Genomic DNA, 25882 nt, shown 5'->3' with positions numbered 1-25882 from the left:
GCTGGGGCGCCCTCAATCGCCGGGGCGCCTGCGTAGTAATTCTCGGAGTCGGGACTCGGACTCCGTTCGCCCCTCCCCCCCCCCGCGCATTGTGTGTGTATGTGTGCGCGCGCGCGTGTTAGGGCGGCGCTTGCGCAGTGCCCACGCCCCGCTCTGTGCCGTTAGCCGCTATGTCCAGGGAATAACGTTAGAGCGGTTGCTAACGTGAGACGGACGGACCCGGAGCGTCCCGCCCCCTGGCGACGAGGAGATGGCGGGTCAGTGAGCAGCGGCACTAGGGACACCCCTGCCCAGCGAGTCTCCTTCGTGGGGGGGGGGGGGTAAGTGATGATGCTCCTGCCCCATTCCCTTCCCGGTCTGAGCTGGGGCGCCGGGGGTTTGCATCGTCCGTCCCTGCGGGGGGAGGGGGCTGCTCCCACTTCCCCCGTGCGCCTCCATGGCCGCCGCCCCCTTTGCCGTGCTGCGGGGTTGCGGCTGCCCCTGCCCCAGCCCCAGCCTCCGAGCTGTCCGCCCGCGCCGGCGGGCTTGTTCCGAGAGACTCCTCCCGGATTGCTGGCTGCTTTGCACCGTTCCCGCCCGGCGGCCGCCGCCGCCTTTCCCTGCTGCTCCCCGCCCATCAGCTTGCGCTGCCCACGGGCGAGCCCGAGCCGCCGGCCCACGCTGGATGCAGATGGAGCCGCTAAATCGCTTTCTTCCTCTCCCTCCCCGACACAGATGTGCCCCGCGGGGGGAGGGGGAGCCTTCCCTATTCCGCTGCCCCCGCGGACACAGGCATCCCTTCCCGTCCTCCCTCACCTGGGACGGCGAGTCTCCTGCAGTGTGGGCTTATGGTTTATAGCCAGGTTCTTTTTATTTTTAAATCTCTCCTCCCCCGTTGACGGATTTTGTTGTTTCATTGAGTCCTTTTTATTTTTGAATCTTCCCCCGTTTCAGAACTCCCCCTAGTTGGAGACCAGCAGCCCCTCTTCTCCCCCCCCCCTCCCCATTAGAAGAATGAAACTCTTCCTTTAATGTATGTGGAAAGGGAAATGAGAAAACCCATTATGTCCCCTCTTATTTCTCATCTTCCTTTTTCTCTTTGATAAGGTTTCTCTCTAATTGTTAACAAAACCCCCACTTCCCGAATATTTGATATACTTGGGTTCTTACAAATGTTTATCAGGAAAAGATAAAATAATTTGCTGTTTGTGAAAGAATATGTTGTAGGGGAAATGAATGGGTTACTAATATAACACAAAGCTGATGGCGCTTTTCAAATATAAAGCATTCTGTGGAAGAGGAAGCTGACTCGACTGAGAAGCAGATGACAGATGTATGGATGAGCTTTCTTTCGTGATCTCATCCATGCACTGCTTGGAGCCGGATGCTAGTGGTTCTGCAGTGAGGGTTGGGGGAAGGAGGAGGGATTCCGTTCAAAATTGTCTTCTGGTACATTTAGTATTCAGTAAATCCAGTCTATTCATTGGCATCAGGCGGGGCTACTGTTGCGTCTCTGAATCCAGTCAGGGAAATGCCAAATGCATGAAGCACACACCACAGCCATTCAATGTAGTAGTACTGTATGTATATGGACATTAGGAAGCTGATTCTCAATGAAAGGTAGCTGAGAGCATGAGATAGTTGTTAGCTTATTGGATACTGTCTTAAATATTTTTTAAATGAGTTGACAACAGGCCACCTATTCTGCAGGGATTTAAGGGGGTGCAGGAGAAGGTTGAAGAGTGTTTATGGCTTAGATGAATTGAAGATATGACATGCCTGTTTTGGATCTTTTGTCAAAAGGTGATGTGATGGGTAAACTTGTGAGTTAACCAGGCTCTTCTCAGTTGCAGTGAAATTAAAGGTATTCATAAAGTATTCAACTACACTGATCAGGTACTTCCATGGAGTCCCATTGAAATGAATGGGACTGTGCGCTGGCTCAGGATTTGCCCATATAAAACAGTATGCAGAATCAGAGCCAAAAATTGTAACATTAATATGAGCAAAAACAAAATTAAGAGTTCATGACTAAGTAAACCTATTTTCCCATCATTGAAGAAGAGCTCTGTGGAGATTGAAAGCGCATCTCTTTCACAAATTAGTCCAGTAAAAGATACTACCATACCCAATTTGTTGCTCATGTTTTCACATGACTAATTTCCAGGTATTCATTGTGCCTAGGTGTTGGAGAACATATCTTATCCAAAAGGGTATTAACGTGAAATTTGTTTGCTTTTAAAAAATGAGTTTAAAAGCAGGTGCTCTTGAGCTTTTCTACCAATATTTATGTTTATGCAGTTGCACTTCCCTGTTTTTAAAAATGTTTTTTTCCTTTGTTGCTCGATGAAAGGCTCACAGAAACAGGAGAAACTGACTAACAAGTGGGAAAATGTGATGCTGAATATACACAAAATGTTGTCAAAACTACAAAATAATCAAGCTGGAAAAGATAACTTAAAGATTAGAGAAAATATATTTATCTAGAAGTTACTTGATAGTAGGTAAAATATTTTCAGACAGTGTTGCAAGCTAAACTGTAAATCATCTCTGTAAAAACTTTATTGCGATTTCCATCTTTGGCTCTGATTTTTGTATAAAATATGCTGCATTTACAAGTTGATTTGTTTTGTTTTAAAGCTGCCAGCATTGCACACTCAGGCTGGGATCTGAAAGCCAGGATGGGATTTCTTTCTTGTGCTTCTTCACCAGTAATTTCTGCAGTTAGAATGTAGCTTTCAATTCTGATGATATATAAACCAGAAAATAATCCACTTCACTCTCTTGAATCTAGAAAAGTCTACTTGCTCACTGGTAGTTGGGAAGTAGGACACTTCCCTTAGTAATTGGAACAACATTTGCAGAATTTGATCTTTCATTTAAAATATTGTTTCTAGCCCTTATGGATGCAAATATAACTTATTTAATGTTAACTAATTCTGTGGTGGATCCCTGATTCTCTAAACAGATTGTTCCAGTGGCACAGTTGTTCCTGTTTGCTTTGGCAAGCAGAATGAAATTGAGGTGAATCTGATTAGTTTCACTGTAGTTCAGAACTCCCTGAGAAGCCGCAAAACTGACCACAGTCATATCTGTCTCTCTGTGTTACTATTGAGAAATCTGCTAACAGAAGAGACAGGCATTGCAGCTGTTAATGAATTAGGAGAATGAAAAGTTGCAGAATCCCTTACCGCTATTTCTCAACAGCCATGGGGTTGTTAGAAGGACAGAATAGCAGAGAATCCCCCTTTGCAGAAACTGTTGACTGGAGCAGTGGAAACCCTCACACATTCAGCAACCAGGAGACTGTTGAGGAATGGGGAGAAGAGAGAGAGCCTCATCTCTTCTTGGGGCTTCTGATTTGTTAATCAGAAGCTGGAAATAATAAAGGTGAAGCCCCCATGAAATGTTTGAGTACAGCAACTGCTAGGAATTCCAGCATCCTCCTTTTCCCTAGCAGCAAAGGGTTTTATAGTGCCAAACTTTGTCCGTTGATCTTACTTGTAGAGCTTTCTTCCGTCTTTTGTACTAGCCTCTGGCTATTAAGTTTCTGGTACATTTTTAAACCTCACCCTCATCCTGTAGCTGTTTTGACCAGCATTTCTTTTTCTGCCTCTTTCAATACATTTCTACAACAAATAAGGCAAAGACTTATAGACAGTTGCCTCCTTCACTATGCTAAAGTGATACCAGTAGAACTGAATGAGCAGGTGTCTGGGACGGGGGGGGGGGGGGGGGGGATAGTATGTGATCATGTAATTAAAGACTGTATCTTATCTTGACGTTAGTAAGGCTTTTGAAACTGTCTGATATGACCTTCTCATAAGCAAACGAGTGAAATATAGCCTAGATTAACTGAATATAAGATGAGTGCACAACTGGCTGGAAAACCATACTTAGAGTAGTTAACAATGGTTTACAATTACCGTGGAAGGACATATCGGGTCCTTAGTCTAGTCCAGGGATCTGTTCTGAGTCCAGTTCTATTCAATATCTTCATAAATGATTTAGATAATGACATAGAGAGTATACTTATAAAGTTGGTGGACAATAACAAGCTGTCACGGATTGCAAGCACTTTGGAGGACAGGATTAGAATTCAGAGTGGTCTTGATAAACCGGAGAAATGGTCTGAATTAAATAGAATGAAATTCAGTAAGGACAAATGCAAAGTACCATGCTTAGGAAGGAATAATCAGTTGCACACACATAAAATGTGAAATGACTGCCTATGAAGGAGTACTGCAGAAAAGGATTTGGGGATTATAATGGATTACAAACTAAATATGGTGTTTAGTTGTACTTTTAATGTATTATGTAATATTATTGCAAGAAAAAGCAAACATCGTTCTCAGATGTATTAGCAGGAGGGTTGTAAGCAAGACATGAAAAGTAATTCTTCCACACTACTGGCCTCAGCTGGTGAATTGTGTCCAGTTTTCAGGAAAGATGTGGACAGATTGGAGAAAGTCCAGAGAAGAGTAAGAAGAATGGTTAAAGGTCTATGGGGAAAGATTGAAAAAAAAATTGGGGTGGTTTAGTCTCTAGAAGAGAAGACTGACGGGGGACATAATAGTCTTTGATATATAAATGGTTGTTAAAGAGGATAGTGATAAATTGTTCTTCTTAACCACTGAGGACAGGACAAGAAGTAATGGGCTTAAATTGCAGCAAGGAAGATTCAGGTTAGACATTAAGAAAAATGTTCTTACTGTAGGGATAGCACTGAAACAAATAACCTAAGGAGATTGAGGAATCTCTGTTATTGGAGGTTTTTAAAAACCAGTTAGACGAATACCTGTAAGAAATTGTCTAGATAATACTTAGTTCTGCTTTGGTGCAATGGATTGGACTAGATGACCTATCTGGGTCCCTTCCACTCCTACATTTCTGTGATTCTGTGAATTCACATGCCCAATGAGGCAAATTAAGGTTGCTCAGGCAACCTTAATTCTGACATTTTGTAACTTTTGAGTGTTTCATTTTGCATCCTTAATATTCTTTTATTGTAGTTTGTGTGTGTAAGTAATTGTGAACATACAGTAGACTTGTAGAGTTGAGGTTTATTTTCCATTATAAACTCAAATTCACCCACCTACTCATCAAAAATCCTCAAAAGGCCATTTCCACTTTAATTCTGCGTCTATGGCCTGTGGCTAGACAATACTTTTTTTTAATGCATATTAAAGATGATTTGGACATATTGTTTTTGGCAGATGAAATTTAGGAAAACCCTGTTTTTAATCATGTTTTTGTTTTTTTAATTCATGTAATTCTTTTTTTGTCATGTCTTGTGTCAAAAGCAACTTGTCCTAAAAAGTTAATAAAGTTTAATCTCAACACACTGCAATGGCTTGCAAACTGGATTAGTTCTGAGATTGGGAAAGGCATCTTTGGCAAGATTCACTACCGTATTAGAAAAGTCAAAGTATCCTGTCAGGCTTAGACCTCCTTTTAAGAGGATGTCATATGACTAAGTAAGTTGCAATTGCAATATGTGTACTATCTACATACTAAAATTAAGTGTGTTAGTCTAAGTGTCTTAACCATTGGCTAGCTGAAGAAGGAGCATTGAACAAGCATTTTGGGCTATATCTTCTAACTGGCCATAGTTACAAAGGGAGGAGTCACATAAGCTTCACTTATTATCATTTGTAATACATCTGATCATTCCACACCTGAAGCTATTGAGCTTTACCCAAAGATGGCATCTGATATCAAAACTAGGGGTCTGCACTGTTGGATCTGTCATGATAGGCATTGGCTTTGTTTGAAACTGGTTCTTGCCAAAGGCAGTGATGTCAGATTCCTTAGGGAAATTGTCCAAATGGGGTGTCTTGAGCTAAGATAATGGCTCAGCTGAAACTCATTTTTAAACAGGGTACATGTGTCATGTCTTTCACCTTAAGGAACAAATTCTGCGAGGTCACTTGTCACCTTGTCACTAATGTTCAGAGGGGTGATGTCTGACTGCCAGTTCTGTCCAACCAGATTACTCAGTCTTATGGTACCTGTTGTTATGTACATGGTTTCATGCTGGTGAGCATGTACATACAGCTGAATGTACATCTTCATAAAGCTGAGCCACTGCTGGGAGCAATAGCAATAGAACAGCACAAAGAAAGCCTGGAATTTCTTAGTGTCTGCACATTCGGTCCCCAGTGGAAAGTAACACTTGATATCAGAGTGAATGTGGCCTGCAAAGCAGTCCAGCTACAGTATTTTCTCCACATGTGAGATGTGTGTGATCTAGGGTGTGGACCTCTAAAGTCCTTAGAATAAGTCCTTGATCCAAAATCAAATGTATCTTTATAAAATAGGTATTAAAAGAACAAAGAATGAAAGGTGGGAGGGGGTGTTGCTCTGGGGCACAATTAATGTTATTTGGTTTCCTTAACTGTGACTTTTCATATTTCTAATGTCTATTACCTTTAGAAACACAAGTCAAAAACTATTGTTTAAGTATTACAGTGTTCTTGTACACTGAAAATACTTATCAATAAGTAAATTTTTTTGTCTGAAACAATATACTTTATGTTGGAGATATCAATTACCAAATGTTGACAGAGCCTGTGATTGAACCAGTTTTGCCCTTTAGTCAGGTTTGGTTATTTTGGATATTGGAAAAAATATTAAGTGAATACCTTCATCAGAAATGCTTCTACTGTTTTGTCAGTGAATCATTATTCTGATTGATGGATATCAATCATGTTTTAAAGAGTGACTTTAACACTGGGCTAAAAATTCATAGATTTTTAAAGCCAAAAGAGGGACCATTGTTATCATTGAGTCTGACTACTTGCATGACACGGGCCATAACATTTCATCTAGCAATTCCTGCTTCTAGACCTGTATTCAAGTACATCATGCTCAAAAAACAAGTCTATTTACCTTCTACTTGTCTACCTTTCTTCTTTTGGGAATGCTTAAAAATACTGGTGGTGTTTAAGTAGTCTTTCTCCTTAACATCTCATTTTCTGTTGCTGTACAGAGGTCACAAGATGAAATTTGTAGTCACTTCTTCAATCACTTCTTCTTTAACAGGCATTTGTTATATACACAGGATTATTACTTGTGCCCATGGTCAAGCAGTAAAAAATGAGTTGTGTAGTATACGTATCTTCAATAATAGTAGGGGAAATAGAGAAAAATAGTGGCAAAATAAGTTGGTTTTTGTTTTAAAAGATCTGTTCCGTGTATGTTCCATTGGGGAAAGTCCTCCCTTGTCACCAGTTACTCTGTTTAGATTGTGCCAAAGTAATTTCAGTGCATTCTTATTGTACAGAGCTTTAGGAAAGCTCTTACATACATAAAAAGCTTCCAGTTAACATGAAAACATTTCTCACTCACCTATCACTGTAATAAATATACATAAGTATATTATGGGCATAGGAAAATAGAAATAAACATAACACCGTAATAGCAGGAGAGGAACGGGGGGAAACTGTTGGATTTAAGATTAAAATCTAAATTAGACACTTGCTCTTGTGACTGTAATTTTTTTGCCACTTGCCAAATTCTCATATGGTTAAAGACCTGCAGGCTAATCAGATTGATTGACTGTTTGTATCAGCTTTGCAATGTTTTTTTGTTTGGGGTTTTTTGTTTTTATTGTTTTTTTTTAATACACTAATGTAGCTAACATTTATAAAACATTGGAAAGATGAAAATCACTGTGTAAGAATCACAGAAAGTTATCATAAATATGCAATCAGGGTTAATGAAACCATAAATGTAAATACTTATTTGTAAAAGTTCATTAAATCTCTTATACTTGGGTATTTAGGGTTTTATGTGAGTTGCAGAAAAATATTGCCTTTCGTCATAATAGCCAAATACTGTTTTCTTTCTTAGCATATATATTCATGGAGTTTGAAACCAGAAGGGTCCCTTATATCATCTAATCTGACCTCCCAAATAACATAGGACATAGAATTTCACACGGGAATTTCTCCATCAATTGCATAACTTTGTGCTGAGTGAGAGCATAAATTTTAGAAAGACGCCTAGTCTTGATTTTAAAGTTTCTAAGTGATAGAGGAATCCTTCTCTTTCATAAGTGGTTCCAAAGATTAATAACTTTCACTTTTAAAAACATGTACCTTATTTCCAATCTGAATTTGTATAGCTTCAGCTTCCAATAATTAGATCTTGTTATACCTTTTCCTGCTAGATTAAAGAGCTGTCTTTTAACAGAATCATATAGGTACTCGTAGACCATGATCAAGCCATCTCTTAACCTTCTCTTAGACAAGATAAATAGATTGAGCTTCATAAATCTCATTGAAAGGTAGGTTTTCCAGACCTCAAATTGTTTTTGTAACTCATCTGAGCTCTTTATAATTTTTCAGTTTCCTTCTTTTGAAAAGTGGACTCCAGAACTAGATACTGTAGTTCAATAATGATCTTTATCAGTGCCATGTTCAGTGATGCCACTTTCTTACTGCTCCTTAATATTTCCCTGTTTCTACATCCAAGTATTGCATTAGCCTTCTTAGCCATTGCCTCACACTTGGTGTTAGTTGGTCATCCATCAAGACTCCTAAATACTAATGTATTAATTCTAATGTACTTTTGAATTAAGAAAATCTAATTAAAATGACACAATAATTTCTTAGCCGACTTGCCAGCTGAGACCACAAATAGAGAGAGTCAGCCATAAAAGTATATAAATAGTTTTGTATGTTTCTAAACAAAAGCTCTCTTTGGTTCTGGCTATTTGGTTTTTATGGTCTAAAATTTTTATTGTTGAGTATCTTTCATGTTCAGGAGGAAAGTCCTGCAGGTTGCAGAAGGACATTAAGGTTTCCTACACTGTTTGTTTTCCCTGAGGTTCTTTTAAATCCACGATCACCTTTGGATGACCTGGATGATTATTCTGACAAATAGAGCTGAAGGGTTGTATGGGTTTGTGTCGCTGAAGAATGTGCATCGTTGCAGTTGTGTAGTACCTCAGTTTACTAAGGGGGAAGTACATAAGTGGATAATTTTTTTTTTTTGCGTTGGTCATTTTAAGCTTTTTTCAGTAACTTCCATGTCTGATGAAGAAACAAGAATACTATGTTACTAAAGAAGCTGTGTTTAATATCTAGCTGTTATTCTGCAAACATAGTATCTATTGTGTTGTCAAATATATTCAGAGCTCCCTAGTGTAGTTGAAAGGTTATTACTCTCACCTTATCAGTACTTCACTGTGGATGCTCTGAAAAGTGCCTCTGTAAAAAATGGCCTCTTTTTACAATACAAATCTCTGCTCCCATGTATATTCAAAGATCTATCTGGTCATTTTTGTGACTAAAATTTTTGTGATTTTTGTGACTAAAATAATATTCCACTACTTTTTTATTCCTGTTAGCACTGAAGCACTATACAAGTGTAACTGAGGGAGAGCTGGATTATATTCCTGCTCATAATCTTCATGATATTCTAACTGCAAATCCAAACTCTCCTTCAGTTACGCTTGTAAAATTCCATAGTTTCCAATGATGATCAGGTATAAATGAGGGTAGAATTTGGTCTTTAGAATTATTATTTTGGGATGATGTATAAGCCAGAATCATAATTAATGAGGCAGGACTTTAATGAGAAGGCATTCTCTTTTGTGTTCAGTTTTAACTTCGGTTTGTCTAAATGTTGCAGCTGTCAATGATAGACATAAAAAAGTGAAATGTTGTTACATAATTTGTTGGGAAATAGTCAACATGATTTTTGTAAAGGGAAATCATGCCTCACCAATCTACTAGAATTCTTTGAGGGGGTCAACAAGCATGCGGACAAAGGAGATCCAGTGGATATAGTGTGTTTAGATTTTCAGAAAGCCTTTGACAGGGTCCCTTGCCAAAGGCTCTTAAGCAAAATAAGCAGTCCTGGGATAAGAGGGAAGGTTCTCTCACGGATTGGTAACCGGTTAAAAGATAGGAAACAAAGGGTAGGAATAAATGGTCAGTTTTCAGAATGGAGAGAAGTAAATAGTGGTGTCCCCCAGGGATCTACACTGGGCCCAGTCCTGTTTAACATATTCATAAACAATCTGGAAAAAGAGGTAAACAGTGAGGTGGCAAAATTTGCAGATGATACAAAACTACTCAAGATAGTTAAGTCCCACGCAGACTGCAAAGAGCTACAAAAGGATCTCACAAAACTGAGTGACTGGGCAACAAAATGGTAGATGAAATTTAATGTTGATAAATGCAAAGTAATGCACATTGGAAAACATAATCCTAACTATACATGTATAATGATGGGGTCTAAATTAGCTGTTACCACTCAAGAAAGAGATCTTGGAGTCATTGTGGATAGTTCTCTGAAATCATCCACTCAATGTGCAACGGCAGTCAAAAAAGCGAACAGAAGGTTGGGAATCATCCAGAAAGGGATAGATAATAAGACAGAAAATATCATATTGCCTCTATATAAATCCATGGTACACACGCACCTTGAATACTGCGTGAGGAAAGATTAATAAGACTGGGACTTTTCAGCTTGGAAAAGAGACGACAAAGGGGGGATATGATAGAGGTCTATAAAATCATGAGTGGTACTTAGAAAGTAAATAAGGAAGTGTTATTTACTCCTTTTCAAAATACAAGAACAAGGGGCCACCAAATGAAATTAATAGGTAGCAGGTTTAAAACAAACACAAGAAAGTATTTTTTCACGCAACGCACTGTCATCCTCTGGAGCTCCTTGCCAGAGGGTGTTGTGAAGGCCAATACTATAACAGGGTTCAAAAGGAAATTAGATAGATTCATGGAAGATAGGTCCGTCAGTGGCCATTAGGCAGGAATGGTATCCCTAGCCTCTGTTAGCCAGAAGCTGGGATTGGGTGACAGGGCATGGATCACTTGATGATAACCTGTCAGTTCATTGCCTTTGGGGCACCTGCCATGGACCACTGTCAGAGGACAGGATACTGGGCTTGGTGAACCTTTGGTCTGACCCAGTATGGCAGGTCTTATGTTCTTATGTTTCAGTTGTTCATTTGAATATTTTCATAGTCAGTACTTTTTATCTGTAATAAAATAACCTTTAAAATATCGCATTGTAATTATTTTGCTAGACCATACTGCAGATAATTAGGTAATTAATTTATTATGGCTACATTTTGCATTGAGTTGCACCTGTTTCAACCTCACTGAAATTATTGGCTGTAAGTCAATCAAAATTTGTCCTGGAGCATTAAAACCTGTGTGTGACATTCTCCAGGTTACAGTCTGGACTACTGGATGGCTGTGTCCCCTCAACTCTCTAATTGGGGTGCTTTATACACTTCTTTGCAGTGAGACTGACTCCTTGTCTGTTTAGACATAGTCTCTAGCATGCAAAATTGCTACCAGCTGAATTATATGAGTACTTCTAGCCAGCCACTCCTGAATTCTATTGCAGAGTGACACCAGCAAATTCCCAGACCCAGACTTGTCCCCAGAAATGTGCATCTTGTACTACCCAGCTCTTTTCTGCTGTGCAGTACAAGCTCAAAGAAAGTCCATTTCGTTAACAGAAAACAATAAGAACAAAGCCTGTTATCTCGAATGGAGTTTCCCAAACTCTGCAATCCAAACACACACTGGTCCAGATAAAATAATAAAACAAGTTTATTAAGTACAGAAAGATAGATTTTAAGTGATTACAAGTATTGGGGCATAAAAGTTAGAATTGGTTACAAAGAAATAAAGAGCAAAACAAAAACTAGTGCCTAACTTAACAAATAAGTGAACTTAAAAAAAAAATTCTCACCACATGCTCACAGCTGGCTGGATCTGTCACCCAGAACTACTCGCCCAGTTCAATGATGCTTCTTTTGTCTTTCCAAACGTTGTTGATGCCGTGAGTAGAGATGAGGAGAGAGACTTCATTTGTGTCCTCTGTTCCTCATTTTAATATCCTTCCCTCCTCTCTGAGAATCATCTTCAGCTGGGGTTCAGGTGACAGCAAGTCAGTCTGCCAAGATGTAAATTTTTTGCTCGTACCCTTCTTCCTGCCAAAGAATGGCCACTTAACCCTGTAATAGTCCACTTGATTATGTTGACGCTTGGCTGAGGTGCTGGCTAACCTTTTGTCTCTGAGGAACTTGTTGGGGCTGCTTTTCTAAACAGCAGTGTTTTACAGTAGAATCTTATAAGTTTACATACAATGTTGCTACACACAGTTTACCAGGGCAATAACGTTCGGTAGACTGAGCTTTCAAATGATACCTCACAAGGCATACTTTTGTATAGAATTTATCATAGTCTTGTAAAAGTGATGAACATAAGGCTGCAGTTAGTCACACTGTGTATATAGGATTTAATTTAAAATATTAAGACTAAAGTTTTTATTATGTATGGCATTGCAGTTTCTGTAGTAAGTACTAACCAACCAACTTCTTAATTCAACTTGCAATCTATTTTAAATTTTTCAATTCAAACATTCTACAAGAAATTCTATACATAGTGTTTCCTGTTGAATCCTACTTTGAGAAATGAGGTTGCATGCCAAGTTTGGATACTAGATATAGGCGCTATGTGATATTTCAAACTAAGATAGAAATGCTTCAAGTCTTAAAATGAAGATGGGAGAAGCACGACAGACACGGCTGTTTAAAATAATATAAATAAATTATAAATATAAAATAATAATATAAAATAGCATATCTTCTAGCATTTAGCTGTCTAAGGCTAGGGTTCCTAACTTTGAGGGGTGCCAGCTAAAGAAAGGTGCCTGTCTTTGGTCTGTTCTGTAGCATGGTTGCTCTGGGGCGTGCACTTCTCTGTTTCTTTAGGTGGAGTTACACAACTCTGTTCCCTTTGATCTTCATTATACCAGGCAAGCTGCAGGGAGCAGTGGGGCACAATATTGGTGTCGGGAGGGCGAGAACACAACTGGGAAAGAACTGAGGCTTGGGAGAAAATCAAGGTAATGTGGTATCCAAAGTAAGAATAAAAAATAGAAAGGTAGACCAGCAAAAAGAAACTGCATGTATAAGAAATAAGAGAAGGAAAAAAGACAGCAGATATACAGAGTGTCCAGAAGACACGTGAGATGCAGCTAATGCGTATCATAGCTTGAAATAAGTGGGGGCCATAGTGGTGGTCCGGCAAGCACGGGGCAGAATCAGCCAAAACTTTTGGGGAACCACAGAGCTAGAGTGGTAGTTGAAATAAGAGAAGATTAAACTCATACAGATACAGACAGACATCATCTTCCTTTCCAAATGCAAACAGATGGACATCATACCAAAAGGACTGAAAGTAAAAAAAATCCATTACAATCTACATACCACACAGACTATGTTTACAGCTTGTGCCACATACTCTCAAAGAAACTGCAGAACCACTTGATCAACATCCTCTACAGCAAACAGGGAAAGATTAAGGATGAGCTCTCAAAACTGGATACTCTAATAAAAGACCAACCTTCCACACAAGCTTCCTCATGGCTGGACTTTACAAAAACTAGACAAGCCATTTACAACACACACTTTGCTTCTCTACAAAAGAAAAAGGACACTAAACTATTAAATGCCACAAGGGGCCACAACAGTGGTTCCCTTAACCCACCCAGCAATATTGTTAATCTATCCAACTATACTCTTAGCCCAGCAGAAGAATCTGTCGTATCTCGGGGCCTCTTCTTCTGCCCCTCCACCGCCACGAACGTGATACAGTTCTGTGGTGACCTAGAATCCTATTTTCTATTCCTATTTCTTGAGTCTCGGACTCAAGAAATATTTCCAACAAAGCTCTGAACAACATACTAATGTTGTTCCTTCCCACACTACAAAAAGAAGGATTCTGGGTGAACTCCTCCTGAGGGTCAAAACAACAGACTGGACTTCCACATAGAGTGCTTCTGCTGATGTGCACGGCTGAAATTTTGGAAAAGCAACATCACGTGTCCCATAACCTCAGCCGTGCAGAACACAATGCCATCCAGAGCCTCAGAAACAACTCTGACATCATAATCAAAAAAGCTGACAAAGGAGGTGCTGTCGTCATCATGAATAGGTCGGAATATGAACAAGAGGCTGCTAGGCAGCTCTCCAACACCACTTTCTACAAGCCACTGAAGGTTACTAAAAGAAACTACACCATCTGCTCAAGAAACTCCCTGAAAAAGCACAAGAACAAATCCGCACAGACACACCCCTAGAACCTCGAGCCAGGGTATTCTATCTGCTACCCAAGATCCATAAACATGGAAATCCTGGACGCCCCATCATCTCGGGCATTGGCACCCTGACAGCAGGATTGTCTGGCTATGTAGACTCCCTCCTCAGGCCCTACGCTACCAGCACTCCCAGCTATCTTCGAGACACCACTGACTTCCTGAGGAAACTAAAATCCATCGGTGATCTTCCTGAAAACACCATCCTAGCCGCTATGGATGTAGAAGCCCTCTACACCAACATTCCACACAAAGATGGACTACAAGCCGTCAGGAGAAGTATCCCCAATAATGTCACAGGAAACCTGGTGGCTGAACTTTGTGACTTTGTCCTCACCCATAACTATTTCACATTTGGGGACAATGTATACCTTCAAATCAGTGGCACTGCTATGGGTACCCGCATGGCCCTACAGTATGCCAACATTTTTATGGCTCACTTAGAACTACGCTTTCTCAGCTCTCGTTCCCTAATGCCCCTACTCTACTTGCGCTACATTGATGACATCTTCATCATCTGGACCCATGGAAAAGAAGCCCTTGAGGAATTCCACCATGATTTCAACAATTTCCGTCCCACCATCAGCCTCAGCCTGGACCAGTCCACACAAGAGATCCACTTCCTGGACACTACGGTGCTAATAAGCGATGGTCACATAAACACCACCCTATACCGGAAACCTGCTGACCACTATTCTTACCTACATGCCTCCAGCTTTCATCCAGACCACACCACATGATCCATTGTCTACAGCCAAGCTCTACAATACAACCACATTTGCTCCAACCCCTCAGACAGAGACAAACATCTACAAGATCTCTATCAAGCATTCTTAAAACTACACTACCCACCTGCTGAAGTGAAGAAACAGATTGACAGAGCCAGAAGAGTACCCAGAAGTCACCTACTACAGGACAGGCCCAAGAAAGAAAATAACAGAACGCCACGAGCCATCACCTTCAGCCCCCAACTAAAACCTCTCCCACGCATCATCAAGGTTTTATAACCTATCCTGAAGGATGACCCATCACTCTCATAGATCTTGGGAGACAGGCCAGTCCTTGCTTACAGACAGCAAATACTCAACCACACAACAAAAACAAAAAGAAAAGGAGTACTTGTGGCAACTTAGAGACTAACAAATTTATTTGAGCATAAGCTTTCGTGAGCTACAGCTCACTTCATCGGATGCATTTGGTGGAAAATACAGAGAATGCATCCGATGAAGTGAGCTGTAGCTCATGAAAGCTTATGCTCAAATAAATTTGTTAGTCTCTAAGGTGCCACAAGTACTTCTTTTCTTTTTGCGAATACAGACTAAGACGGCTGCTACTCTGAAACAACAAAATCACTAACCCAAGAACCTATCCTTGCAACAAAGCCCGTTGCCAACTCTGTCCACATATCTATTCAGGGGACACCATCATAGGGCCTAATCACATCAGCCACACTATCAGAGGCTCATTCACCTGCACATCTACCAATGTGATATATGCCATCATGTGCCAGCAATGCCCCTCTGCCATGTACATTGGCCAAACCGGACAGTCTCTACATAAAAGAATAAATGGACACATATCTGACGTCAAGAATTATAACATTCAAAACCAGTCGGAGAACACTTCAGTCTCTTTAGTCACTCGATTACAGACCTAAAAGTGGCAATTCTTCAACAAAAAAACTTCAAAAATAGACTCCAATGAGAGACTGCTGAATTGGAATTAATTTGCAAACTGGATACAATTAACTTTGGCTTTAATAAAGACTGGGAGTGGATGAGTCATTACACAAAGTAAAACTATTTCCCTTTATTTCCCCTCCTACTGTTCTTGTAAACTACTGGAAATGGCCCACCTTGATTATCACTACAAAAGGTCCCCCCCCCCCCCATTCTCCTGCCAGTAATAGTTCACCTTTCTAGCTCACTCTTGTTACAGAGTGTATGGTAACATCCATCGTTTCATGTTCTCTGTGGATATAAAATCTCCCCGATATATTTTCCACTGTATGCATCCGATGAAGTGAGCTGTAGCTAACAAAAGCTTATGTTCTAATAAATTTGTTAGTCTCTAAGTTGCCACAAGTACTCCTTTTCTATTTACTGATACAGAGTAACATGGCTGCTACTCTGAAACCTTTCATTTTCTGTCATTTCCATTCTACACGTTCAGTTGTCTTGGGGTGGAAATATTTATAGTCTGAAAAGTCCCTTATTTTCCTTTTAAAAAATTCTCATCACTTGCTTGGACATCAAAATAACAGACTATTGGTATCAATTGCATTTATATTTTTACACTTATTTTAAAGAAAAGTGTCTGTTTTTAAATTTAGCATAATTCACGTGGCTTTTCACAAGTGTTGAGCCCCCCTCAAATCTCTCTGATATTAGTGGAAGTTCCAGATGCACCGCATCTTTGCAAATCAGACATTTCGTGCTTCCACCTAATAAGTCTCATTTGTTGTACTCGGCTAAATCATCAGAGATATGGAGGAAGGAGAGGGGGAAAAGATGGGAAGTGTAATGATAGGGCATAGAGCAGGAGACTGACGATAGCTAAGCTACCAAATAAAATTTGTGACACAATAAATATATTTTCTAGTTATTTATCTAGTGTAGCTTTAACTATTTCATGCTGTAAGCCTGCTATCAACCTCTAATATGTTAAGTTCTCAAGCTTTTCACCCTTGTCTTTTCTGGAAGGGAGGTTGTCAATTTGACATCTAGTCAATTTCAAGCAGTGAGCTAAAAGTAGTTTTACGTATTATGCCTGTCTCTTGAGTATATGTAGAATTTGTTTTTGTTTTTACAATCTGTCTTATTTAAAAAAAAGAAGTTTCTTTCCTCAATTGCTCTGAAAGACCTGCACAAATAATGTAGAAACTGACTGGAACAGTGAAAATGATTATCCATAGGGTGCTGTCAAATGCACAAAGTAAGTGAACGCTAAAAAATAAAGGTATTTCTGGTTTTAAAAAATCTATTGCAATGATGGTAATCTTGCGTATTATATGTAGGGCTGCAGGTTTGTCATAGTGGGGGGGAAAAGGCATGTGTAGACATGGCTTTCTCATTTGTCCATGACTTTCATGTGTCCATGAGTCACCCTGCAAAGGTAGCTAATGTCCCACATGGCTGGGCCCAGCTCCATACTCTGTGGCTCTTCAGAAGTTAATATGCGGCTCCTTGCATAGGCACCGACTCCAGGGCTGGAGCTACAGGTGCCAACTTTCCAGTATGCCAAGGGGTGCTCACTGCTCAACCCCTGGCTGTGCCACAGGCCCTGCCCCCACTCCACCCCTTCCCACCCTTCCCCGAATCCTGCCATGTCCTTGCTCTCCCCCCCCCCCGAGCCTCCTGCATGCCACGAAACAGCTGATCAGGGGGTGGGGGAGCTAATGGGGGGGCTGCTGACGTATTACTGTGGCTCTTTGGCAACATACATTGGTAAATTCTGACTCCTTCTCAGGCTCAGGTTGGCCACCCCTGCTCTTGGCTTTGCGACCTGGCACGCTGTATTGCCATGCTGCTCAGGTTTGGCCTCTGACATGATGGGGAGAAGGAAAGAGGAGGGTCAAACCTGAGTGGTGGTGTGACCCTGCACTCCATATGGCAAAGCTCAGATGGATTATGGAAACAGAGAAACAATGGAATTCTAGTGATGAGGAGGTATTGATCCACCAGCAACATTCACATTGTTCTTCTTCCTTTCACATGACAAAACTGTCTCATCCACTGTGCCTGTGACAATTCAATAATTCCTGAAAAAGTTTTTTTAATTAAGTGCATGACAGAAACACTGGAAGTCCCATTAGAAATGGTACAGGAAAAGATGTACAAATTATTTGATATTTTACAACCACCATCTCAAAGTAGAGTTGCTCTTCCTGTAAATGAAGAAGCTAAAGATCTTTGGGCTACCCCTGCCTTCAGTTTCAGCAGCTTCACAATGTGCTGTTGCGAGATAGCCTGTGCTGTCCAAAGGTTTTGAGCATTTTTATATTCATCCAGCTCCATCTTCGCTGGCTGTTACCACTGCAAATGAAAAGTCGAAACAATTGAGAAAGTCAGCTCCCACACAAAAAGAACCAAAGAGACTAGACAGTTTTGGAAGGAAAGTTTATTCATGGGCTTGTCTACAGGTTAGGTTAGGTAATTATTCATAGATTCCAAGACCCGAAGGAACTATTGTAATTGTCTGGTCTGACTACCTGTGTTGCATATGCCATAGAATTTCCCCGAAGTAATTCCTAGAGCATATCTTTTAGAAAAACATCCAATCTTGATTTTAAAATTGCCAGTGATGGAGAATCTACCACAGTCCTTATTGATAAATTGTTCCAGTGGTTAATTACTCTCCCATTACAAATGTATGCCTTATTTCCAATCTGAATTTGTCTAGCTTCAACTTCCAGCCATTGGATCATGTTATACCTTTCTCTGCTAGATTGAGTTATATTGATTGCTTCACTTGACTTTGCCAGTTCTGGTTCTTGGAGCTCCTGATATTGATCAGCCACCATTTTATCATGCTTCTGTTTCAGAACAACAAGATATCACAGAATTACAGCTTAGCCAAATCCAGTATCGCTACTGATCTTTTAGCCTGGTTTTGATCTCATGTAAAATATCTGAAAACATTTGTAGGCAGCTGGAGGAGAAATTGTCATAGCCAATACAGATTATGGCACACTAATCTCATTTACCTGTTTTGACACAGTACTCCTGGGGGCACTCTGCGTCAAAAAATTAAATTCTACACACAATATTTTTAAATTCTGCAAATTTTATTTTGTCAAAATAACTACATAATAAACACACCAGTTTCAATCATTTTGGTAATTTATTTCAAAATACTTGCCAGCAGTATGTCTGCAACAATACAGACATACACAAAAATTTCCCCAGGAGTAAAGAGCTAAAAGAAACTCCGATGACAACCTAGTTCCTGTTTCACTGTTCCTTCCCCTTCCCTTCCCCCCTGAACCAGGGGAGGGGCAGATACCCACAACTCCTCTCCCTGTAGAGCCCAGCCACGGGGCCCCCCTGGCCGAGATATTCACAGCCCCCTCCAGAGCCCAGCTGTGAGACCCATCTTGTCCAGACACCCACCCCTTCCCCCGCAGAGCCCAGGGATCCAGAGGGATAAACAGCCTGATGCTCAGTCCTAGGCTCGCACAGTTTCCTGTGCGCTGTCCTCTCCTTCTCTCAGGGGGTGCTGGGAACTGCAGCTGCCAGAAACCCTTTAGCTCCCTTCCCTGAGCAGTGTTTTCTTTGTGCGAGCTGCGTTTTGCCAGGTCGAGCAGCCCCTAATGGCAGCTAGCAGCATTGCAGCCCATTTCTGTGAGAGAAAGGAAATTCTGCACACACAGCGTTAATTTCTACAAAATTCTGCATTGCACAGTGGCACAGAATTCCCCCAGTAGTAACACAGTCCCTTTTTTGACACAGTAACAGACTAAGTGGAGAAAGGGAATTAAGCAGATAAAACATATGTATATTGTGACAAGATATTGATCAGACTGCCGCAAAATTAATTTAGAAATGAAGATAAACTTCCTGGATTCCAGTTAATTATTTATATGAACAAACATTTGGTTTACAGATTGGAAACAAAGTTATTAATAATGTTACATCTTTGTATATAATGGGTACAGTATGAAGATCCATTTTTATTCTATGTATTCATGATCATGATATGAACTAGGATATTGCCAGTATATGGGAAATACATCAAAGAAATGGTAGTGAACATGTCTGTCGAGCCATCTTGATAATATAGAATGACCAAAGTGTAAGTGTCTAAAATGACTACATAGATATAAAATAAGGGAGTTTTTGCTTTGAGCTCAAATGTAAAAATGAATGTTTGGTGGGAGAGGGATGTCTTGTAAAACAACCATGTCATTATCTATGAGACTGTTAAATGATGGAAAAGAAATAGTAGCTCAGCTAGTCCAGCAGTGCCATTGCAGAATCATTAGCTACTGCAAATTAGCTATTTTAACAAGGTAAAGTTTTGAGCCTCCAATGATTTTGTGCAATATATAAAATTTAGTTGTAATTATATATATTTAACATAGGGCTTACTTCACTTGTGCTTGGAACAAACATCTTGTATAGCTAAAAAAAAAAATTAACATCTGTGGATTTGGCTGTTACGATTAATTGTAAGAAGTTCCAAATTATTCCATAAGGGACACAGCAGAAGACTTTTATTTTTTTAAGTCCACCTTGTGCAGAACCTGCTAATAGGTCTCCTCTTATAAGCAAATAGTTTTAATTTTATATACTTTTCGGATGATAATGTTATGTCAGTGGCTGTACTTTGATGAGGCCTACATCAGCAGCTGTCCTTATTCACTTCTCCTACTGCTTCCAAAATGTACAAAATCATGTATTGTACTGTCAAGGGGTAGAAATTCTTGAAAGCATTTCCCCTTTCTGCCCACCATCACGATTGTGAAAGATACATCTCAGTATCTGAATTACCTACCATCTTTGACTCTAGCAGTAGAATGTGTCAATTACATAATATCTCGGTAGTTAAAATATTTGGTATGTAATTATTCAGTTTGTGATTATCAACTTGAATACATCATCATATTCATGGTGAAGGAGACCTACGCGCAGAAGCCTCATATTATACAGGTGTTTCAAAAGGCCACAAGGTTTTATAACCTGGAGTCATTTGATGTACATATGCACCATTCAGAAAATCCCATATAATCCCCAGTTAACTCTACCACAATAAAAGCTTGAGGGCAGAATGAGTCAGTCAATTCAGATGCTTGCTTTAGCTCAGGCTATTTTAGTATTGCAAAATCTCTGATGCATCAAATAAATTGAATGTGCTGAACAGATGACTGCACTACAAACTGCAATATGGCGCTAGTTATAGCACAGCCTATTTTTTCAACACAACCTTTCAGTTGGCAGTGTCACTAGAAAGCCAGATGTTTGTCTTCAATAAAAAAGTTAACTACACCTTCACTGGTAGAACTAGAAAATACAGGGATAAAAATACAGAAGAGCGTACAATATTTTGAGGGTAAAAATAATTCACTTGACAGTAGTCAGGGAATCAGTCTTGACTATTTGTCTTGACTATCTTGCAGAAATAGAAACTAAAGCTAAAAGCTAAAATTTACATTTTAGCTAGGAGAACAAGCCAACTAATAAAAAGCCAAGGCTCTGAATAGTCAGTACAGTGACCTGAGGTCTGCGATCACTGACATCTCGAGGGCCCCAAGATGCTCACTCCCCTATGTTCACCATGGTGCATAGATGCTGATGGAAGTGCACAGGCAGAAAGGTAGAGCACCAGTGGTGCAAAAGACATCCTGAATCCATCAGCCAGCAGCACAAACAACTCTTACAAGATTGTCATTGCAGTAAAGGAAGCAAAATGATCTTTCTGTCTCCACCACAATCAGTGCAGCAATATCATAGCCACCAGAACTATTTTACATAGTGAACCATGTGATTAACCCCTTTTGCATAGCCAAAAACATCAGACATATGCATTAATTACTGTCAGGAGCTATCAGAACACTATGCTGATGACTGACTAGTTAGAATATTGCAGAGAAGTTCTACAAAGATCCCATCAGCACTGAATACCTCAACATGTTTTTGCATAGCCATTTTTGCACAGATGAATTTAAATGAAAGCTTCTCAATGGAAGTCAAGAGGATTAGACCTATTCTACAAAATATCTGTTTAGTATTGTCATTTGAAGTGGATACTTCTCAACTTCTTGAGTTTTGCAACAATGATTGGGGCAACTAACATAGTTTCAAAAAGACATCTATCACTTGACATACTGCCTCCTGAAAGAGAGAATCTGTACTGTCACTGAAACAACTGAAAAGGAACTTTAGGGCCTAGTAAAGACTAAGCTATGAAAAGACTGTCTTGATTTCTTCTAGGTACCATATGAGAGCTACAGCAAAAGATGGTCGAGAGAAAAGAGAGGAAGGACAGGACAGCAAAATGTATCATTCTGACTCCTTCCCTTCACCACTTTCCCCATCCTTCACTGAAACACTCCTCTGGAGAAGATCTTGGCTTGTTATAAAATAATGTTGTAACTGTTGGTCAAGTGGGTAAATAATTTAGGCAAGATATTCAGTAGAAAAAATTATTTCCTAGAACCCCAGGAACCACACCCATACAAGTCTTCAGCTCAGATTCATTTTTGTATCACTTCTTAAGGGCAGGGGCTAATGACCAGTTCCTGAACAAGAAAGACTTTGTGGTGTAGATCGTATTCTTTACAGTACCTAAAAAGAGCTCTTCAGCGCAGGACCTGAAATTGCTCCAAGAAGTTCAGATTCAAGATGGAAGCACTGTACTAAAGCATCTTTTCCATAGTCTCCTCAGACCCTCTCATTTAAGGTTCCTGAGGTTCAGTTGCCAAATGCTGCACTTACAAAACAAGGCTCACCCTTCTGATCTTTCGACATCTCTGAAGACCTACCCCAAGATAATGATGATCTCCACTGGATTTTTAAGGGAAAAGGGTACTCGTATCAATCCATTCTTCTGTGAAATACTTACTACGGTTCTTGTGGGGAAGAGCACAGCCCAAGACACCAAAGGGATCTAATTTCTTTCACCACTGTGTAATTCCATTTTTATGTTTGTATAGTTCCATTTAAATGAATCAATGTGACCCCAAATCAACTGTGTAATTTCTGCAGGGCAATGGTTACATTTTATACCAACACGGGATGACTTAGTGCCCACTCAGGTAATTAAATTGCTGGGCATAATCATTACCAAGAGTCACAATGTCCACTTATCAGAAGAAAGGCGCTTAAAATCTTACCTTTTAAAAAATTACATTTTCAATTAAAAACCAGGTGCAAAGTAGGTACTTTCAATAAATTATGTCACTTGCTGTGTAGACAACCTAGTCTGGATGAATTGAAATATTGGACAATTGCAAAAGGTTTCTACCCTTGATTCACTTCCCTGAACTTCAAAGGGCATAGTAGATTATCAAGTGGTCATGTTTTTCCTGTCATGCTACTTGATGTCATTTGAAAACAGAGTTGATTTTTTTACCTTTTAGTTTGAAAAATCTTACTCTGAAAATATTTAGACTAAATCAAAATATTGATCACAGTAAGGGTATCGTCAATATATACGGCACTGCAGTGGTGCAGCTGTACCGATTTTAAAAAACCCTACCCGCAAGCAGCATCAGCACATAAATGCTTATGTTGGTGTAACTTATGTTGCTCAGGTGGGGTGGAATATTCACACCCCTGAGCGACTTAACTTCTGCTGACATAGGCTATAGTGTAGACATAAAATAAATTTACATTTAGCCTTTCCCTCATGTAGGATATATTAGCAGGGAATCTGAGAACTGATCCCTTTTTAATGAACATTAAGATTATGAATTTAAAAATTAGCTGTTGACTTTTTTCTTGAATATTTTCAAAATGGTCTTATTGTCTGTGATAAGGAGAAAATAGAAAACCAACTTTTGATGAATCCTTAACCTTCTTTTATCATGGTAACTATGGTAACTACCAGTTGACTATCTTTTTAACAGTTTTTAGAGTAGGGTTTTATAGTTTGAGAATTCTGAATGCCCAGCTGTAAAATTAAGTACCAAAACATTGAACAGCACAATCACTACCTCAGTACTTCTGAATACAACAGCAGTCCACAAAAAGGGATTCTGATTGTAGATAATTCAATTTTAAAGGTTATAGCCATTAATAGTACAAGTGTTTTATTATCATTAATAGGTAAAATTTTCAAGTGGATGTTTTTTCAGTTACATCACAAGTAGTCTTTTTTTCCTTCCTGTTTACAGACTGAAATCTTTTCCACGTAGACTTGTATATCTTCAGCAAGGGGTGAGGCCAGCTGGATCTGTAGAGGCTGCAGAGGCCATCAGGGAAGGGGAGGAAGGAACACCTGTTGAGGGCATTTCCTTATTCCTTCTCCACACTTTTCCCCACACACAAATGTTGTTTTGGGGGAGGTCTGGGGAGAAACACCTTCCATCCCCTGAACTTCCCCCAAAAGTAAAAGAATGATGGAGGGAGCTGAAGAAGAGCACCTGAGCCTCTCTCCATTTGAATTTTCTGCACCTACTTTGCTCCAGGAGAAACACCCACCACCCAGCTGAGAATGGAATTGACAGCTGGAAGGGTTGAGAAAGGCACTTGTGATAGCCCTGTAATAGGACTATAGGGGAGAAGTATTCCCTGCCAAAAAGTTGAAAGGGGAAAGTAATACGGGGGAGTTTGATAACCTGTCCCTGAGTACTGAACAGGCTTCTCCTCATGCTACCTGCAAATTGGCCAAACTGCTCAATCCAGGCAGTCCAGAGATCCACCACTGGAAGGAGGGAAGTAGATCTGGCTCTGTGTCCTGTTCTTTCCTGTGCCCTCTATTCATTCTTGGATGAGTGAATCTCCCTGGTCTGAGAGAGCTCCCAGGGAGTCAGTTGCACTTCCTTCCTCTTCCCCCTTTTCCTAGGGCTGCTGCAACTTCTGCTATCCCACCTGTCCTTGTTCCTGGAGATGATCTGCAGGTCTATCGCAGGGTTCCACTGGCAAAAAGAAGGGCCTCAGCTGGGGTGCCCAAAATTATATAAGAAAATAACTGGCTATTTACTTGCCCTGATTCTCACTTCTATGAAAAATGACCTCAGTGAGTAAAACTGCACTTCAACATTTCTATATTTTCTAGGGGTAAAGAGAAAAGTTTCTCTTGTTAATACTGGATTTCGTGGATCCTACAAATAAACTGTTTTTTTCAGTAGTTTCTAATCCCTAACAGACTAAACACACAGGCTGTGCCCTATACTCAAAGGAAGAAAATTTTGCCTTTTATCTTTTGCGGGTCTGGATAGTAAGTAAAAAGAGTTCTTACTCTGTGTGGTTCCCTTCTTAAATGTGGTTAGTCATAACTAGATTATGTTTTTGAATGAGATAGATGGATAGAAAAACATTGTGCAGATAGGAAAGAAGTATGTTTTGGTAGAACTAAAAGGAAGGACTAGTCATGCTTGATCCCTCTTTGTGGAGCCCTGGCTAAATCTGGGGAGTTATCAACCTCGCTGAGCTGTGAGATTGCAGCAGGGCACATGTTCTCAAAAGTGGCCTATTAAACCAAAGAGTTTGTTCCATTTATTCTTTGGTTTCCTGACACTTTTGTGCAGTTGGGGTGGGTAATGCTTCTCATTGTTCCCAGGCTTGAGAAGCACCTTGCTGTCATGCCCTTAGCATGAGGAAATCTTGTCTGTGCCCGCTGTGCATCAGCTCCTCAACCCCACTGGCAAAACAAGCACTCTCTTCTAGGCTTCTCAGGGCCCACTGTTACTCTGCAGGTTAGCCATAGGCACATCCAAGGACTCCTGAGCATCTTCCTGGAGTGTCCAGCCCCTGTTCTGCTGGACATTTACAGTATTCACAGCTGTGCTCCTGTCAAAGCAACAGTACACCCAGTTTATCAATTCCACCTCAGATCACCGCTCAGTTTAACACACAGCACTTAGATTTGTTTGTAGTGAAATCGGGTATTAATTTTTTTAATAAAGCATAGAGATTCAAGTAGTGCCAGGCAGAAGTATTAGAAACAAATGGTTACATATAAAATAAAATCATAATATGCATTTTAGAGCCTAGATTTAATTAATGAGGTACTTTCCTGTCTACTGGATTATTGCTCACTCAAAATCAGTGTCTCTTTGCACTCTGAGAAATCACTCAGCTGTGATTACAGGTTA

At 40.1% G+C, this 25882-nt stretch overlaps 1 protein-coding gene across 13 annotated transcripts in view; it reads left to right on the top strand.

The window, feature by feature from the left end:
* The first annotated feature begins 15 nt into the window (after window positions 1-15).
* Window positions 16-25882, top strand: part of CEP170 (centrosomal protein 170) — a 180453-nt gene continuing 154586 nt past the window's right edge. For 12 of the 13 annotated variants that reach the window (XM_043511456.1, XM_043511455.1, XM_043511454.1 and 9 more), the window contains exon 1: window positions 16-314. The gene's annotated coding sequence lies outside the window, so the exon portion shown is untranslated. The remainder of the gene's footprint in view (window positions 315-25882) is intronic. The other variant, XM_038396364.2, reaches the window with a different exon arrangement.

Source organism: Dermochelys coriacea, chromosome 3 (assembly GCF_009764565.3).
Source record: "Dermochelys coriacea isolate rDerCor1 chromosome 3, rDerCor1.pri.v4, whole genome shotgun sequence".
In the NCBI taxonomy this organism is placed as follows: domain Eukaryota; kingdom Metazoa; phylum Chordata; order Testudines; family Dermochelyidae; genus Dermochelys; species Dermochelys coriacea.
This window is presented reverse-complemented; position numbering and strand designations above follow the sequence as displayed.